Genomic DNA, 6,000 nt, shown 5'->3' with positions numbered 1-6,000 from the left:
TTACTCTTCATAAAAAAACAAGTGTTGTTTCACAGTGTTCCACAACTCTGCTTACACTGTTTAAAAAGAATGTTTTCTTTTTTTTTGTTTGTTTTTCTTTTTACGTTTGTGGTAATGGTTAGCCGCTCGAATAAACATTCTCTAATAAACATGTTGTCCAAGTCAAACTTATATCTTTAACCATCTAATTAGATAAATGTTTGTAATTGATTGTGCAGTGTGTAAGTTAAGATTGTAAAAAAAAACATTGGAAAATTGCATCATCATCAAAAAAGGGCACTTATGTGAATATTTATTAGAACAATTTATTCTAATAAATTTTATTAGAATAAATAGTTATCTGCATTAGGCAGGCATAGGCATATATATTATGAACAGGAGCATCGATCAGTGCTGTTCCAGAGTCACGCCAAGCCTGATAGATTTTTCAGCATACGGTCGAGAAAGGAAAGTCAACATCTTCGAGTCAAGACGAGGGCAAACTCCAATATTGAAAATAAAAGTTTTAACTGCAAACAACTGTGTCCAATTCCCAAGCTGCATGGCCAATCTTAAATAATCATCAAAACCCACTCGCAGCCCCCTGCAAGCCCGGGGCTGCGAATCCCAAACTTCGCAGCTGCAGAAGAACCCTGAACCCGCAGAGAAGCCCAGAGCCCAATGCCCACGCATGCTCCTGTGTGTGATTAGTGTGTTGCCTGTTGTAATGGTTCAAGGATGTTTTCCGAGAAATGCAGAGCTCACTTTGTCCTGAAATATTCCATGGATGAAAAGTTTGTACAATTTTTAAGGGCAAATGTCAAGCTAGCGAGTATTCAAAATCCAATATCAAATGGACTGTTTTCGAGCCACATCTAGCTATATCTACTCAATAACAATGCAACAATACAATCACATTAATTTATTTTAATGTAAAATTAATTCTGGCAAATCTCACCTCTGGCCATTTTATTTGTGTCCACTTGGGGGTACTGTTCTCGTGGTTTAACCAACATTCCTGATCTGTTTCGCTGTTCAAGGTTATGATAGTTAAAGGACAACTACAGTTACTGGACTCAATATATTTTTAAAGTTCTTATTGGAATAGCAGCTAAAATGGGGGGTTTGAGGATAGTGCTGCGGACAATGGTGTGTTTTTTGAAGTGTCAAAGTGAATGGAGATCACATTTAAAATTGTACTATTCAATTGATATAGTAAAACAAGTACCATATGGAACAAAAAGCAATTTGTGATGTAGAGGGCTACTAAAAGTGCTGATGTACGCCAATATCTTCCCATGTGTGCACTGAGCCTCACAATTTAAACACATTTGTAAAGAAACGTCCACGTTTTGACCCAGAGTGAGTTATATTTCAATTTACAGCTCAAATAGTATGTTCTACTGGGCAGAACCTCTTAAATAAAGTCTTACCTTATTTTATCTTGTCTGTGTCCTCAGAGACCATGCAACAAATTCCATGTATGACAATCACTTAATACAAATCATTCCTCTTTCCTCGTACTCTTTGACTTAGAATGTTTCGGAACTTAATCGAGCCCCTGGTCCCTGCAGTGGAAATGCACTGAGTTTCTCCAAAGGTTCCTAGTTCTTGGGGAAAGTTCAGACGGTGGAAATGCGGTTTAAGAAACATTTTTACCTTAAAATAACAGCTTCATACCGCTATAAGGCTATCTCGGCCATGCACACGCGGAAGCGGCGCTACCGGCGCTACAGACCCGTTTTTCTAAGTCAACTGCTTGAGTCTGCTGCTGGAGGTCATCCGCCATCGGGCCGACATCTTCGGTTTCCCTCCCTAGTCGTCCCCGTTCTGACGAAAAGCCTGTGTGCGTCGTGGGGAATATTCAAAAATATTCACTATTTATGTGGAGGCAACTATTGCCCATCTGCCCACCCAGGGAATAAAGTTTCTGTCATATCTGGATGATTTCCTGATAACATCCAGGTGGAGGGAATTGGCACACGCCCACTGTTCGACAATCTCAGCAGTCTGGGTTTTCTGGTGAATCGGAAAAAGAGTGCTCTGGTTCCAGCCCAGCACACTGTGTACTTGAGTCTCAATCGGAACTCATGGCCAATGCGTATACGGCTGACTCTGTCAAGGAGATTGGCGGTGGTCACTGCAGCTCGCACGCTTTCTCTGCGCAAGGTCACCACGGCGTGTCGGGCTATGGTCCTGCTAGGCTTGACGGTGGCTGCCTCAGCTGTAGTCCAACTGGGACAGTTCAGAATGAGACCCCTGGAACTCTGGTTTATAAAACAGCGGGTGCGTCCATCCAGGGACCTCTCCTGGGTACTGACCATCACACAGGAGTGCCGAGACTTCCTGGTGCTTTGGCTGACCCCCGGCAACCTCATGAAAGGGCTTTGGCTGGGTCCGGTGACACTGCGTGTGGTGATGATGACCGATGCCTCACTGTATGGCTTGGGCGCTGTTTGCCAGGGCTGGATGATCAGCTGGAGCTGGGGGGCCCATGAGACCCGGCAGATCAGTGTGTTGGAGTTGGAGGCACTCCGGTTGGCCCCGTTACACTTCGCACTGCAGATGAGTGGACACCGCTTTCTGATAACTTCCAACAACACTGTGATGATTGCTTATATCAATCGTCAAGGTGGCAAAGAGTTCCAGGTGTCCCATCCCTAGCCATGCATCATGTGGCGTAAAGGATTTTGCTTTGGGCCTCTCAGTTCCCTGAGAGCATCTCACATTCAGGGCAGGCAAAACCTGGGAGCAGACTTATATCAAGGGGAAGGCAGCAAGCATCCGATTGGTGCATTCATCCGCTGGTCATGGGTATGATCTGGCATTGATTCAGCCAAGCAGAGGTAGATCTCTTCGATTCACGAGACTGGCTCATTGTCCTCTATGGTGCTCCATTCGGGACCCGGACCACCATTGGACCACGATGCTCTGGCTCACTGCTGGAACTCGGGCTTATCTGTATGCATTCCCTCCCCCCCCACTGTTGCACTGTTGTGAGGGTGGACAGGGTGGAACTGATACTGGTGGCCACTTAGTGGCCAACACTGACTTGGTTTGCGGACCTGAGGTCCCTCATCGCGGGTACGCCATGGGAGCTCTCGCTTCGGTTGGACTTCCTGACGCGGGCAGCGCAGAGATCTTCCATCCCCACAAGTGGGAACTGGCCGCCTGGCCCCTTGGCGGGACCTGCTATTAAACGAAGGTTAACCCATTGAGGTGGTGGAAATAATTCAGAGAGATTCAAAATGTCTAGCCTTTGCACGCTGGTGTATGGCAAGTTGGAATGACCCATTACACGGTAATATTGGGATCATACTCAGTTTCCTCCAAGGCCTGCATGAAAATGGTTTGGCACCATTCACCCTCAAGGTGTACCTGGCAGTTATGTCGATCATAACGGAGTGGATGGCAAGCCACTGAGCAGTCACATTTTGGCGTCCAGGTATATGCAAGGCATCCGCGGTTACGCCCGTGTGTGGTTGCTGACCCTGAGGTGTTAAATGCCTTCACGAGACCCCCATGCAAACCTCTCCAGCGGGTGGGATTAGAATTTTTGTTGTTGAATTCAGCACTGCTGCTGGCCCTTATCTTGGCAAAATGTGTGGGAAATCTGGCCACACTGCCGGTGTGTTGTATGCCCAGCATGCTCACAGCACAGGTTAAAAAGGAAAAAAAAAAGAAAAAGTAAAGTATGATAAAAGTATAAAAGTATAATGAAACTATAATCCCTGTGATGAGAGAGAACTCAGATAATACATTATTGTGTTTGTAACCGATACCCAATTAAAACATTTTTTTACATTAACTACAGGGACACAAACCTTGATTTAACTGATCTCTGCACATTTAAGTAAATACAATTGCGTCCTTGTTACCTTTTCAGTGGGCTTCTGAGGTCCCTCTTCTAAAGTCAAATAAAATCTCCCCATTCGTTATGTGTAGCACTGAAAACGTCGAGACATCGTACTTTGATTTATTTTATTTTCATTACTTCGAGCATGAAAGAGCGTGAGACCAAGTTTCAACCCATATTTTATCTTTATTCCCCACACCCACCCTCGAGGGGTAAAATTAAAAACAAGATTAACAGCACTATAACATTCCTGAATCATCAGAGTAAAGCAGGATACGCATATCAAATGTAATAAAAATAAAAAATAAAAATAAAATAGCATTATTATGACGAAATCGACTCTTAGGGACACAACTAATAGAATTAATTATGACATGAGGACACTAAATGGGTGCTGAACTGTTTATGTTGGTGGTTATGGATTGAATTAAGGTGTGTTGCCTTTTTAGTCCATATATGCACAAACACACACACACACACACACACACTCACACACACAATCATATACACACACGCACCCACACTCACCCACACCCACACACACACACACACACACACACACACGCACACACACGCACACACTGTCTGGCCCAACATTCTTCGCTCTGTGTGCGGGAACAGTTAATTTCACATGAGATAAAAGTAAAAACTTGAACTTTATATGTCGCAGTGAGCAGGGTATTTTTATTAAGGAGCCATCTGGTCAGGGTGCGTCTTCCATCAAAGTGGTTCAATGTGAGGTGAGTTAGGTTCAGATAATCTGATTGAGTGATGTCCACAGTCACCACCGACCGCACCCATGCATAGTCATACACCCAGTTGCACACACACACACACACACACACACACACACACACGCACACACACACAGGACTCTTTTGTTAGGAATGCTTACCCTGGGGTCGGTCTTGTGACTGACGTTTGTGTCAGTCAATGAGTGTCCATGCCCTGCGCATGAGTTGCATTAAGCTGAGGATGGAGCGTGGAATTATTCTGCACATGTGGCCACTCGAGTGATAAAAACGCTTTATAGTTTTAAAGGGTACGTTCGGCAGTTATGAAACGATATACTTTATAAATAGACTTTAGGCCTGTTGCATAGGTCCACAGAGAACATTGACCTCAGCGTCTTCTAATGTTACAGATGATGAAGTGTATGGGCTGGCCTCAGTTAGTTTGTGAATTGAATTGGAAAAGGCAAGATACTTCCCCAAAGAAGTTATTTTGTGGTTCCGCAAAGAGATCGTGAAAGTGTAGAAATGTTTCGCTACATGACTATTAACATGACGAATTTAATCCCATGCCTAAGATAAATGTAGTTTATGTTGCTTTGTCTTTCCACTGTTTAACATTTAAATTTGAAAATGTAGATATTGACACATCTTTTTGTTTGCCTTTTTTTTTTTTTAAAGTCTGTCACACTCCCTTGCTGTAATGTAACCTTTATATATTCAGGGAAACTCCTTTGCGAAACACACTCTGGTGGAACTATTAAAAATAGTTTCACTTTTAAATGGTGGGAAATATCTCTGTAATGTAATAATTTCATTGATTAAAAAAAATCCCTTTTCAGATTCCCATTGAGAATACAATTGTGACATAAACTGTATCTTCTTTCACTTTTTACTTGTTGGTTGCCTTGAGGGCGGCAATATGTTGAGTGTATTAAATGTGGGGAGTTATTAGAGCTACATAAGAGAGGGTAAGCGGATTTCCATCTTAATGCCTGTGACACTGTCACAAACAGTCATGGAGAGAAGTTAGATGTATGTGTGTGAGTATAAAAACAGCCCCATAGTAGATATTCCTCCGCCAAACTAATATAGAGTATAATATGACATTGACCATTTCTGTGCCCTGCCTTACGGTCAAAATTATCCACCATTGGCATTTAGACTCTCAGGGTGGACCTTGACAATAAAAATCACACTTTGCAAGGTGATGATCAAACTTTTGTGGCAGAATGGTCTCAGACGTGTCAATATACAGTATATAGCGTGTATAGTATACTGAGTACTTGGTGGTTTAGCATGAGGATCTGACCTGAAGCCCTTGTTTCTCAAGCTTCAAGTCCAAAGCCAAAGTCGTTCGCTCTTCTATCTCTGACAGCCCTCCAGCCCGGCAAAGGCAACAACAATGCACACGTCTTTAATAAAGGGTCAGAG

Source organism: Zeus faber (genome assembly GCF_960531495.2).
Source record: "Zeus faber genome assembly, chromosome: 21".
Classification (NCBI taxonomy): Eukaryota; Metazoa; Chordata; class Actinopteri; order Zeiformes; family Zeidae; genus Zeus; species Zeus faber.
This window is presented reverse-complemented; position numbering follows the sequence as displayed.